Source organism: Lonchura striata, chromosome 12 (assembly GCF_046129695.1).
Source record: "Lonchura striata isolate bLonStr1 chromosome 12, bLonStr1.mat, whole genome shotgun sequence".
NCBI lineage: Eukaryota > Metazoa > Chordata > Aves > Passeriformes > Estrildidae > Lonchura > Lonchura striata.
The window spans coordinates 24070513-24083952 of record NC_134614.1 but is presented as its reverse complement, the minus strand read 5'-3'; the positions used below and the strand labels follow the sequence as shown (position 1 = coordinate 24083952).

The window sequence follows — 13440 nt, the reverse complement described above, 5'->3', positions numbered from 1 at the left end:
CTGAACAGGAACAAAGATACATATAAAAGTAGCTGGAGAATGGTTTGCAGATGCAAACTACAGCATATATGTTGTATTTTTATAAGCACCATCCTGGGAGACCACATGGTTATTTAGTTAGAATGGAGTCTGAGAACTGAGCTGATTTTACTTCGATCTCTTACATATAATTGCTCTGTGATTGTCAGTGGCTCATTGAGGCAAAAATCCAACTGTAGTTAAAATAAGAGTCAAACTTTTCATAAATGGTAACTGGGATTAGGTAAACCTTTAAATATCTGAGTTTTGTGCTCCCTGTCCACAAATAAGATATAGTGATACAATAGAGTTTTGATGCTTGTGACATGCTTTAAAAGTCACAAATCATGACAAGAGAAGTAAAAATTATTATTTATAGTTTGTTAGAGTTTTTCCTAGGGAGCAAGTAGACTTCACCAAGCCCAGTGGGCATGGCATGCAAATTTTAGTAAAGAAAATGGTGAATAGAAAACTTGTGTTTAATTGGACTCTGGTGAAGCTTTGGTGTGGTCAATTGTGACAAAACCACATACATATATTAAATATCAGCAATTTCACTGGATTCTTTCTACAAACTGCTGATGTCTTTAATAAACAGTTTTCTCCTCCAGATTTCTTTCTTTCCTTGTTGAAGCTGCTATCAGATTTGAAATGTTGTATATTGACACCTAAACGATGGAATTCTACAATGCACTCCTGGAATGGCTGGTGATAGTCTTCCTTGAAGGTGGTACAAGAGAATGCAGAGTTTGGAATAACTTCTAAAGGATGACAAAAGGACATTAATAAAAGCAATCCTTTTGTTAAATTTCCTCTGTGATGATCTATAGGTACCGTAGCAAATGCTTACAGTTTAATAAAAGTAAAGCAACTAGAAAAAGTAAAAAAAACCTCTTGGAAGTTGCTTTCAGACCTGCATTTCTATGAGTGATTCAGAGATTATAATGGAAAATGCAAAGTTAAAACTTTCATAATATTATATTTTACAGCTTTTATTCAAAAATATGACCCACTATTTTGACATTTGAAATAGTTTATCAAGACAAAGAAGCTGACAGACTGTTTTTAAAATACTTTCTGGATGATCCCAACAATAATCTGTGATTATTTTTGAGCTTCTACTGTTCATGTTGAGTAAATGAAGCTTAGGTTTTATTGCTTGGGCAAATTATGAAAATGCCACGGATTGCCTGATAAGTAGGTAGTGCCTTTGATCACTAGCTGTACTTACAAACATATTACCATTGTCATTTGGATAACAAATTATCCCTAAAACAACATCAGGGTAATCCAATTGACCTTTCACAACTTTGTGTTTTTATTGAAAAACAGTAACTCCATCTTCACTAGAATCACTTTCAAATCTGCTTGAGGCCGGGTAGAGAGCAAAGCAGTTGCATGGGATGGAAGAAGGCATGTACTAGTTTTCTGTACTTGAAGGTACATAGCATTGGTCAATACAGCCTGTAATGAGGAACTGGAAATCACTGCTAGATGAATGCTAAGTTAAGGATACCTCCATCTGTGAGTCTGTTACATAGTTCAGCTGGAATTGTGCTATGTTAAGTGTTTCAAAACTCTAGCTGAAGCTTGCTTCTATCAGCAATGGTCTGGCTGCTCTTTAGCACAGTGCAATGAAAAGAATCTGGAGACTTCAGCCTAGCAAATCATCCTATCCTTAGTTCTGAATGCCTCTCTGATGGGCAGGAGGAGCTCTGACCTATTTAAGCACGAGATCTTCACAGATTTCTGGAAAATGAAAAGTTCTGTACATCCCTTATAATTTCTGCATATGAGTACATCACCTCAGGTTCAGAATCTGACAGGTTTTCCAATAGTAAAAACATTTTTGAAGGCTCCTGCATCAAGACTGGTGTAAGACCTTGCATAAATTGAAGAACAGAGATAATCTTGCAGAGAGCCATTTAAAAGTGTTTACATTATGCATTTCTGTTTCCTTTCTCTAGTGTGAAATGAGTGCCTAACTCAGAAAAAAAAAATGTGTGCAAGAGTACCAAGAGAAAGTGAAATTCTCTACTTAAAGTGCTAGAACCCCAGTGTTGATGACAGGTGATGTGGATTTTGCCTTCTAGAGGCAAAATTTAGCAACCATCTACAGGGCCTATAACTTGTCAGTTGCTGATACCCTGAAGAGTAGGCTTTACCTTGGTGTTAAATAGGGCATTCCATACAGCATAGGTGTAAAATGGCATCAAATCCAGACAGAAGCATCTTGCAGGGAGTATTTTCTGACATGCAGGCTGCCTGGCACGGGCATTAACTCTGTCCCAGCCAGATCCAGTACAGCAGTGGTTGCAGAGGAGCTCTGAACTATACGTAAAAAGGGCTCTGAGTTAGCTTGATCTTTTCCTGTTGGATAAAGAAGCTGATTTTGCCAGTCAAGACAGGTGCAATGTGCTCACTCTGTAGCAAACTTAAATTGCAAGGTTTTTAAGTCCTTTTCAGCCTCAGGTAGCTACAGATGATTTAATTACAGGGTTAGTGATCTACAGTAGTAGAGAGTTTGGGGATCTTATGAGGTAAAATAGTATCTGATTACAAGTAAATCATGGTTTATTTGGACTTCTGCTTCAGAATATGGACTCCAAGGTGATATAGTCTGGGCCTCCCTACTTAAAAATTTAGCAGACTACAAGTTCTGCAGACTACGAGTTATGTTACCACTAACTTCTGTTCTTAGAATTCTCAGCTGCCTGACAAATTGACAACACAAAAAATTAAAACCAATGTAATGACAGTGAATTTACAGTTAAGTAATGATATTTTCAAATGGGTATCTTTCCCATTTAAACACAAAGGAAGTAGCCAGGTTTGCTTATGTAGTTGTTGTCTTGGTTGCTTTGGTCCTTTGAAGATCTGACAACATATGGAACAGTGGCAGCTACTATGTACCAGGTACTGTCCTCTTTTTCTGTCTGTGAGAGCAGAAGAAGAGCCCTACTATAGCATGTGAATCAACTTCAACCTTTGAAATTGTATAGAGGTAGAATAAGTTTGTGATTGTAGCAGAATTTAAGTGCTATCTCCTAGGAACCCAAGTGAAAAGATTAAGTTAAATGAGTGATATTGTGTCATCTTACTTGATATTGCCAGAGGTTGCTAAAAGGTCTTTGCTTATTTAATGTTTATCTACTTCAGAAAATATATTAATGTCCAAGCCATGTTAAGGAAACCTAGTCTGACTATGAGAGTGGGGGTAGCAGCTGCGAAGGGGCCTCAGTCCCAGCTCAGGTGGTACAAGTGTGAATGCCAGAGTGGCTCCTGGATGGTCAGACAGGGAAGTTTCCTTAACACTGCTCAGAGGGTTGTACCTGCAGGTACTGCTGTGCTGTTCAGAGCCCAGAATCAAAGGGGAGCTATAGCCATCCTGTTATCATTAACTGGTATAAAGGAATATTGTCCTTGTGTTATTAAATTTTCAGCATCCAAATGATGATGGAAATTTTCCAACCAGATGTGTTTTCTCCAGGATCCTTGCAGATGTTTATAATTAATGTGACTGTGCCTGAACAACTTTGTCTCAATTCCATGGCAATTCTCCTGGTACTCAGGACTGTAAGAGTTTAGGCTTGACTTGTTCAAACTTGGATTTTTCTTATTCCAGTAATATTAGCACAAGCCCTGTAGTCTGTCTAGCAATGGGAACAGAGCACAAATAACAAATAGTCTGTGTCTTTAAAGAGACTTACATATCCAACTATGGAAAAACAATCAATGACCATTTAGGTGCTTCTGACTGAACAAGATGTTTTTAAATTAAGTCTCACATCTCATATGAGACTTGGAAACAAGAACACTCTGACTTCCTAATTTAGCCACCGAAGAGCAAAGAAAGAAGTTTGAGTTGTTTGGCCAGGTGACATGTATGCTTCCACCAGGGGTCTTCAGCAGGGGAGCCTTTTTCCTTTGGGCATCTGTCACAGGGAAAAAACTGCCTTTAGGGGAGCAGAAAGACTGGGGGAAAACAAAAATACTCAACTGGTGACCCTGAAATTAAGCAGCAGTTGGTGATAATTTTCTGATATTTTTCTTCATTCAAAGAACTAACTAGTTTTAGAACGAATTGGTGGTGCAAGGTTGGAGCACAGTCACCCAGCTGGAGGTACTGAAAGTAGAACTGGGGCAGCTGGTGTTAGACCAGTGTCATCTGTGTCATTGTAAACCATAATCAGATCTAATTGTTTACAATCACTGAAAAGACCCTCTCATTCCTCTTTCTTCCTATCCACACTGCTCCAAATTAATGATTGCATAAATTGTAGGAACTGCTCAGCCACAGTTGATTTAATTCAGCATACTGATCAGATGTATCAAGGGTCAAAATTTGGCATAGAGCTAGACATTCCCATGACAAAGACTGAAATGATACTCTGGTTTCATCCTGATGTAATAAGACCTGCCTCTCTGTGCAAGTAATTCTAGAGTGGCAAAAAAATTGTGCTGTTAATCTTTGCTTATTTTGTCAAGGATGGACATGATGTTATCTGCCTTTTTAGAAAGGCCCAAACAAGCTATATGTATTAGTATTGGGAATTAAAAGCCTCTTGAATCTGCTACTTACCTGAGCCACAAAAGGGGACTTGCCAAGTTGCTGTCACAATTATCAAAAAGTTAGATCTTGTATGGAAATAGGAGCCAAAGTGATTAAGAATTCATTTGCAAAGGAAGCAAAGATTACAAACTTGTTTTCTCACACATGCTCTCCACTTCAGCAGTACAATAAAGCAAGGCATAGTTAATGCACTTTCCCCCAAAATTATTAGTGCACTCAGGGGAATATGATCAGCTGAAGCTTTGGAGATCACACTGCCATTTGCCCAATTATACCTAATGACAACACATCATTCCAACAAAATATGTCTATTCTTTGGTAGGTTACATTTCCTTTCAGCCTTTTACTTATTGATCCAGTACTACCTCATGCAGAACAAACTTCTTTGTTGGCAAGTCACGTTCATGAGAACAGAAAAATCCTTTATGATAAACAAAGCAATAAGCCAAATGTCTGTATGGTTTGGGCTATACAGACAATTAATGTTCTGTGTTCACTATATTTTTGTGTACTTTCTGCTTTGATGTCATAAAACATCTTAAAACTATGTCTGCATTACATAGCACTTAAGAGTAAATGATCGCTTTCATCTTGTACTCCAAGTAGGTATATAGTCAGTTCATTACAGAAAATTAGATGTTTGCTCAGCAAACTGCAGCATCATGAAGCTCAAGGCATATTTACCTTTTTTGTTATTGTTTTGGGGTTTTTTGGTTTTTTGGGGGTTTGGATTTTTTTGTTTGGTGTTCTTTTTTTTCTTCTGTGGAAGTGGAAGGGCTTGAAGAAAGCTGGTGAAATGATGTATCCCTGACTAAAACACTTAAAATATTTTTGTGTCTGCTGTGAGCATTCATGACAACAAGTACAAGATGATGAGTAAGGGCAGGGTTGGATTCTGATTGCTCTTACAAATTGTCTCTCTAGTTACTTTTTTAAAAGTTGTAAACTGCAACAAAAATAGCTTTTTCAAATGCAGAACCATCTCATGGTAGGTCACTACCATCATTCAGCACTTTCTAGTTGGAATATTGCTGTGGTCTTCAGACCCTTTGGAGTTTAGTCTTTAAAATTTTCAACTCATTATGATTGCTGCCCTTCCTTCCAGCACTTCTCCTGAAGTTCTCTCTTGTATGGACCTCCAGTTTTGTTCTCACAAAGGTTCTTACCAGTAAATTGAGTTGTGGGAGTATACATGGGCTTTGTATTTCCCTTGTGAAACCTGAAAGCACTGAGTCTGAGAAATGCAGCTGAGCGAACTGGTCACTTGCTTGAATCCATTTTGTCTCCCGCACAGCCTTCATTTTCTCTATGCATCCTCAGAAAGATGGCAAACCTGGCAGTTTTTACTTATAGGAAAACATGTTTTTTCTCTCCCAGTGTATGAAAAATGGGAGTTTATCATTCAATGTCACAAAGAGAGAAACTCATTATGCCACCAAATCATTCCTCCCAAGCTAAGTATTGATCCTTTGTTCTTAAGTAAGCCCTGCAGTTAATCATAATCATTCTGAGACATCTCATTCCAGTGACAGGATCAATAATGTCTTTGATGGTGTCCTGCAGTGTTTTCCTGTCATTCCTCGGGACTTCTCTGTCACCTACTGTTCTTCTGGATCCCAGTGCAATAACCTGCTGCAGTGGTGAGAATGCTGTCAGCCCCTTCCCACTCACATAGGACTCAGCCAGGAGGATATGGATGAGGCCTCAGATGAGAGTGTTTGTAATCAATGTCCATGTGAACTCCACACTTTCCCTCACACCGAGGCTGGCAGATTCCCCCCCACCATGTCACAGCAGTCAGACCTAATGCCCATAGGATGATTGTCATGAGCCTGCCTTTGGGCAGCAATACAGAAAAATATCCAAGTTCCCCATCTCATCCAGAGGCTCAAAGTAAACCTGCCAGAGACCAGCGAGTCCAGGGGCTCACCCAGGGATGGACCAGAAGGTGAGTGGCCATACGGCAGGTAGGGCAGGGGCCTCCCAGTGCACACCTGAGGGCAAACCTATGTGCAGGGCACAGGGCAGGACTGGTGATGGCAGCTGGAGTCCACCATCAGGGCAGTTTGTGGTGACAAGGTCCAGCCATGACATCAGTCCAAGGGTCAGGATCACGTCTAGTGACAGTAACCAGGTCATGTGGTCAAGTGATTGCCAGGCAGGTCCCTAGAGTCAAGACAGGTAATCTGGGCTTGGTAGACCTGGCCACAACCTCTGGGCCTCTCCTGTTGATCCCGCTTGGGTGCTAAGGGAGGCCTGGCCTTTGGAGGCCGCTGCCTTGCCAGCTGTGCTATAGTGTTCAGCTCCTAGCTCTCCACACTATTGAGTAGCCAGCCCTTGCTGTGCCCTTAATCCTTTCTCTCCTTCTCCCGTGTATGGTATTGCAGTAAAAAGCTTTACAAAAAGTATAACTAAAATTTTAAAATGCACCTTGTCCCATACTCTCTTAGTCTTTTTCACCTGAAAGCAAAGGTGCATTCTTAGATCATAGCTGGGAACCTTCAAGACATTGACCGCTATTGTAAATGTAGGTGAACTTAATGGGAAGAAATGATGACATTTGACTTAATTTAGAAGGTTGAATGATTTTTTTATTATAACTATGTTAAAATACATTAATGTACTATATAAAAAGGAAGATACTAAAACTACATACTAACACCATCTCTAACACAACTCGTGACTCTCTTCTGAGAGTCCAGACACAGGTGGATTGGATTGGCTATCAGGCTTAAACAATCCTCACCAGAATCTAATTAAGTACTCACTCTAGGTAAACAATTCTCTAAACACATTCCACATAGGAAAAACAAGGAGTAGAAATAGAAATTGTTTTCTCTTTTATTTCTCTCTGTGCACCTCTATGAAAAATCTTGAGAGGGAGAGAAATGTGCTTGTCACAGGCCACAATAAGATTTTATTCTGACAGAAGGATGTCAGGTGGGAAATTGTTCTCTTAGCTGCATTATAAGCTAACAGTCTTCCTATGGTTGTAAAGCACCTCTACTAAACTCAGAGGAAAAATTTTAATGTATGCTTTAAAATAACTGCAAGTGAATTTCTAGTATATTACTTGCCTGCAAGTCAAGAACTGAGCTTGGCCTAACAGGTTCCCACACTTTGTTCTTATGATGTAATTTTACTCCAAACTTAATTCCACACTGGTTAGTTAATTGGAGTATGTCAAAGGTAATTTTAGGTTAATGCACTGGGATTGAACTACATAATATTGCATAGCCTTTCTGCAGCAGTCTGAATAGAAGACAGTTAAGGGCTTTAAAATATGGTGCATAACTAGATGCTGTAAACTGACCAAGGTTCAAAGTGGGATGGACATCTTTTAAAATTTGTAGAATTTAATTTTAATCCTGGATTTAAATATCCCGAATTCATGTGTCATCCAGATCTTAAGTTGGCCTGAATTCATCATAAGTCCAGCATCAGTTGTTCACCTCGGGCTATGCCTCGGTTGCCTGATACTCTGTACTTCAGGGCACACAGTGCATAATGCAGTTCTTCAGCCAGTCTTACTCTCCTGTTCTCTCCCATATACACAGTTAAAATGGAAGACAGGGAAGAAGTGGAAAACAAGACCTCCTGCATTCTTGCATTTCTTTTTTCCCAGCCTGATTTGTGCCTCCAGGCAGTCTATGAAATTCAGGTCACACAGTACCACCAAAGCTGAGCCTACCCCAGCAGTCCCCTGAAAATGGAGAGAATGTGCTCAGTCTGTTCCTGAACCAGCTCATTTGGCCTGAAAAACTCAAAAGGCCTGAAGTTTCCACATTTCATTTGTAACCCAGCATTTTAGTGGATAGAAAGTTCTTAGGTATTTCAACTGCATTGTGCAAATAACTTTGTAGGGAAAAAAATGCAGAAATGTATTTGTGAATTTATAATAGTCAGGTTTGATTATTGATTTCTAACTGATCTGAATCTGTTTCCCAAATCCATCTTAGCACTACATTTGTTTGAATAAAATTCCACTTCTACTACACCCCTCCCAACTTTGTAATTCAGTGTTACAAGCTCAGCTCCCCTCTATGGACATGAAGCGTGAGGAAGGACAGACATGTAGGTGGCAAGAGCAGCTGCTGACAGGTGCCAACAGGCAGTGAAACTCTTATGGTCCCTCCAAGGATGAACACAGTCACCCCGAGTAATGCAGTGCTGTTGGGTACTTTTACAGGGCTCAGACTAATGAGTGGTGTGCTAACATTTGATTAATTGTCAGTGGTGACAATGTAGCTGAGTACTGCATTAGAGGGACAGTATGAACTCCTAGGAACAGCAGCAGGAGCAGCACCTGCCCACTCCTTTCCACGGTAGAGGGACACCACTTGGCTACCCAGTCTGAGACACATGCTACGATTTATTTCACTTGCAGATCCAACCCACCATGGGATCCTCAAGCCTCTGCTATGATTAAGTAGTGCTGTGTGCCTTTCCCATTTGTCCAACAGTGACCTGCTACCAAAGGTTTCAGTAGCTGCACAATTGCTCAGTTCAGGCATTCTTCCCTTTTTATACAATGGAAGGATTAAACTATTTCTCTCTTGATTCTCAGACAGGAGACCAACAAAGTTTGAGTTTTGAGGTTTTCTACATCAAAATAATACTTGTGTTGAACTGAAGTGCAGGTTATGGGCCAGTATGAAAGTCTAGCCTGCACAATGGATATGAAACAGGTATTTCAGCCCTAATGTGAGTGTGCTGTGTCCCTGGAGCTATCGGTATGTGCGGGTTGCCTGAGTGTGTGTCCGTAACACCTACTGCCGGTATCGCTCAGTCGCACTGCGGTCCCAGCTCAGTCCCTGCCCAGTCCCAGTTCAATCCCAGCTCAGTCCCTACCCGGTCCCAACTCAGTCCCAGCCCAATCCCTGCCCGGTCCCAGCTCAGTCCCAGCCCGGTCCCAGCTCAGTCCCAGCCCGGCCCCAGCTCAGTCCCAGCCCGGTCCCAGCCCCGCTCACCTGGCTGGGGCGCTGCCGCCCCCTGCCGGACAGCCCTGCCACCGCAGGGTGGGGGCTCCGCCTGGCGTGTTTCCCCCGCTGCCCCGTGCTCAGCCCAAGCGAGCGCAGCGCACACGCGTGTGACATGTCTGCCCTCGGGGCTCACTGCTGGGCACCCCGGGGGTACGCGGCTCGCGGTACGGGTGCCCATGGGCAGCTGTGGGGTGCAGGGGCCGCTGAAGTGGGACCCGGTGAGCCCAAGTGCCGCGAGGTGCCGACAGCGCTGAGCAGGAGATTGCGCGGAGTGAGAATGAGATGGGAGCAGACCGGACGGGGCCGGGCCAGGCCGGAGCCGGCAGAGAGGATCGGGATCGGGATCGGACGTGGCCCCACCCAGCCCACACGCGGCCACGGCAGCGTTGCTGGGGGCGGGGGCCTCAGTGCGCAGGCGCCGTGGGGAGGGCGCGGCGTTCCGCAGGGCTCGCCCCGCGGGTGACGCCACCGCGCGCGCCCGGGCCCGCCTCTCGCGGACGTCACGCGGCCGGGCCGGGCGGTGGCGGCGCGCGGGGATGGAGCGGCCGCCGCTCGGCCGGTGAGTGAGCGACGGGCCGCGAGACCGGGAACGGAGCGGGACGGGGACCGGGGACGGGCGGGAGAGCACCCGGGACCGAGGGGCGGGGCGAGGAGACCCCGCCCGACGGGCCCGCGAGCGCCCATCGCGAGCTCCTTGCCCGCCCCCGGAGCCGCCGCTCGGCCGCGCTGCCTCTCGCCGCTCCGCTCCCGAGGCCGGTTTAGGACTCTCAGGCCGAGTCGCGCCCCGCCAGCCCGCTCGCCCCGTTCCGGGACGTCGTCCGGGCCGCAGGGCCCGGGCTTGCCGGGGCGATGTCTGGCCCGGCGGTGGCGAGCGGCGCTCGCGGCTCCCGTCGTGGCCCTCGCGACCGCCCCGGGCCCCGCGGCCCTCCCGGGGGCGGCCCCACGCACGTGCGGCTGGTGCCGAGGGCTCGCGAGGGCTCCCGCGCTGGTTTGGGGCGGGCTGAGCCGTGCGTTCGCTTCACCGATTGCTGCTCGCCTTGGTTGTGTTTGATGAGATAGTCAAGACACGAATTAGTTAATGGCAAGCTCAGAATTTGCCGGCTTAAAAGCAGATTGTCAGTGACAGGCTTTAAAGTAAAGAGCTTAAAGGGTAAAGCAGCAGCTTCGAAGCTTTATGAGTGCCAAAATTCATGAGACTTGGAGCTGACACTGTGTTTGTGACTTGTGTGCAGCTGCTGTCATTGGAGACACAGAAGTACTTGGTGTGCATTAGTGACAAATGCGGTGACCAGCAAAACTCCCATGGTGGGTGGATGCATTGCTTTCACTAAAAAACTACCAATAGGGAAACTTAATGAGGCTTCTTGCTGGGCAGGAGGTGTAAAGGTCTGAACTGAAGGTACAAAGATCTGTGTGGAAGGCTAGGGGAGGAGGAGACAGAAGGGGGTAATGTAAGTCCCACTGCATCAGTAAACAGTGTCCATCATCCACAAACCTTATAATGAGGTGTTTCTGCGGGTTAGAAACCCTTATTAACAGTCCAGGCTACCAGTGTGGTCACTGAAGTAGTGATGCCTTGACCTGAGCCACTGCCACTGGGTTCTCATCAGGTCAGGGAGTAAGTGCTGCTGTCCCTGATGCTCACTACTGACTCTGTTTTACTCAAGATTAACATGTGGCAGGTGACTCCATTTTTGGTCATGATCCTTCTCTTAAGGTAAATTCCTGGTCCATCTGGAAGTGTCTAGAGGCAAGGAAGGCCCAGTGAGTAGGTGTACTCACTGGAAAGGCTGTTTCTGTCTTGGTTCTGGGGGGCACTCTTTCTTCTCTTGTGTGGGAACAGTGGGGCTCCTCCAGCTTACAGGGCTTGCACTGCTCAGCAGCTCTGCAGCCACACAGGGTTCTCACCAAATGAACAAGTTTGTTGGAGCTTTGTACCCACTGTTCTACTGCCTGATAAACCTACCCAGCTGGTCTGGAAGCAAACTGAAGATGGAAGAAGATCTATTTTGTGTGAAATTTGCTTTAGAAGGAAATTGGAACTTCAGGTTTCTATAAAATTTGGAGTTTCCCTCCTCCATGTACCACATAAAAGTTGCTGAGTTTGGTTTTCTAAGCAGTTCTGTGTCATAGTTTGGGCTGTCTTGCATCTTATTTATCATAGCTAAAGTTCCTGTAATTAAAATGTATGTCTAATTCAGATACAAACTAGAGATCATTGGAAGTCTACAGATTTTGTTTTCATGTGTTTAGAGAGGTGCATTCTGCAGGATATGGGTTGTATCTGGTGAGTCAGCTCCTCCACTGCTTGGGTGAATGGCCTGTGCCTGACTGGCGAGTTGTGGCTGCTCTGGAGTCAGGCAGACCTCTTGTTAGTGTTTTCTCAGATCTTCTGAGAACTGTTTTGAACCATTCAAAAAGACTTGGTGTGATAATATCTTGGGCTTGGTTTCTAGGAATTTTTGCTTAGAGCTCTGGAGGAGGAGTCTTCCCTCTCCATTGGCTTCCCCAGCACATTTACTGGTGTGGTGTGTTCTCCTCAGGTGGTTCTGTAGCTGTCTGCTAGTGAGAGCTGGGCTTTGGCACCTGAGTTACCAAGTGCAAGGTGTTTCTTAGGTGAGCTGGCCGGTTGGCTGCCTCTTGGTAGACCTGGAGTCTCCTCACCCCTGAAATACAGGGAGTGGTTTTTGCTAGGGCCTGGTGAAGGCTGGTTGCTGTGGCACACTGCATGCTGCTTGGCACAGCAGTTGTGCACTCTCCGTGAGGGCTGGAGCTCATGGGGACTTGAGCTCTCTGGGGCTAGGGTGGGCTCTCAATAGCAAGACTTGTAAAAATGGTGTGTGGGCAATGAACCCTGGGTGGCCCAGGTGACATCCAGAGGCCACTTCCAAGGTTAGCAAATCTGTGAACTCAGCACAATGTTTCCTAGAGGATAAACTGGCATCTCTGGAAGGAGTGAAGATGGCTGAGTGAAATGGAACGTGAAAGTGGCAGTCTAGACATGCATTGTCTGCACTTCTAGAAACTCAGCATTCTGCTATGATTAAATGCTTCTCAAAGCAGTTGAGACCCTGGATATTGTTACAGCACAATGAGCTGATTCTTTGGGCTTGAATTTAAGCTCCAAATTCTCAAAATTTTTCTTCCAGCCAAACTGATAAGGAAAAAGGAAAGAAGGAAACAAGCAGTTGCGTGGAGTTAAATATATTTTTGCAAATGCAATGTCTTCATACTTTCAGAAACCTTTTATGGTAATGCAGATCTAGTTGACCCTTTTTATTTATAGAGAAGAATCCTACTCATGTCCCAAAAATAGAAAATATTTCTATCAAAATAATATTGAGAACTTTGATTTGGAAGCTAGATCTGACACACCATGTGAAATGCAAACATAGAACAGGAGGACTCTGCCCCAAAAATGTTTACATTTTATTAACGTAAATCCAAATCTGAGAAGTTCAGAAGTTTGCTAACACTTCTGAACATTTATGCCATGCAGATACCCCCCAGTTATGTACTTTATGTGCATGCTGTGTTGGGGCTTCCATCACACTCTGTGTTGGTCCTTGTTTTGGACAGCGGCTTAATTCTTTAGTCTGACACTGGTCACACAAGCACTCATGGCAAAATTCCCAGTGAACATTAAGGCATTTGGTCAGCTGGGAAGGTTTGTCTGAATCAGGGCAATCTGTGATGTTGTATAGTGTTGCATGCTCTGATATGATCAAACTTTATTTGAATGCTTAGAGGATTTTCCCTCTTGAGATAATTTATTAGGTTAAAGTAGTCAGAGTATGAAATAACTTCAGAGGCTGCTTCTGATTTAAATACATCAAAGCTAGCAGAAACCCAGTATTTCAAATGAGT

At 44.2% G+C, this 13440-nt stretch overlaps 1 protein-coding gene across 5 annotated transcripts in view; it reads left to right on the top strand.

Annotated features, from left to right (window-relative positions):
* The first annotated feature begins 10054 nt into the window (after nucleotides 1-10054).
* The window catches only part of TMCC1 (transmembrane and coiled-coil domain family 1), a 63641-nt gene continuing 60255 nt past the window's right edge, over nucleotides 10055-13440 (top strand). For 4 of the 5 annotated variants that reach the window (XM_021542556.2, XM_021542550.2, XM_021542551.2 and 1 more), the window contains exon 1: nucleotides 10055-10132. The gene's annotated coding sequence lies outside the window, so the exon portion shown is untranslated. The remainder of the gene's footprint in view (nucleotides 10133-13440) is intronic. The other variant, XM_021542555.2, reaches the window with a different exon arrangement.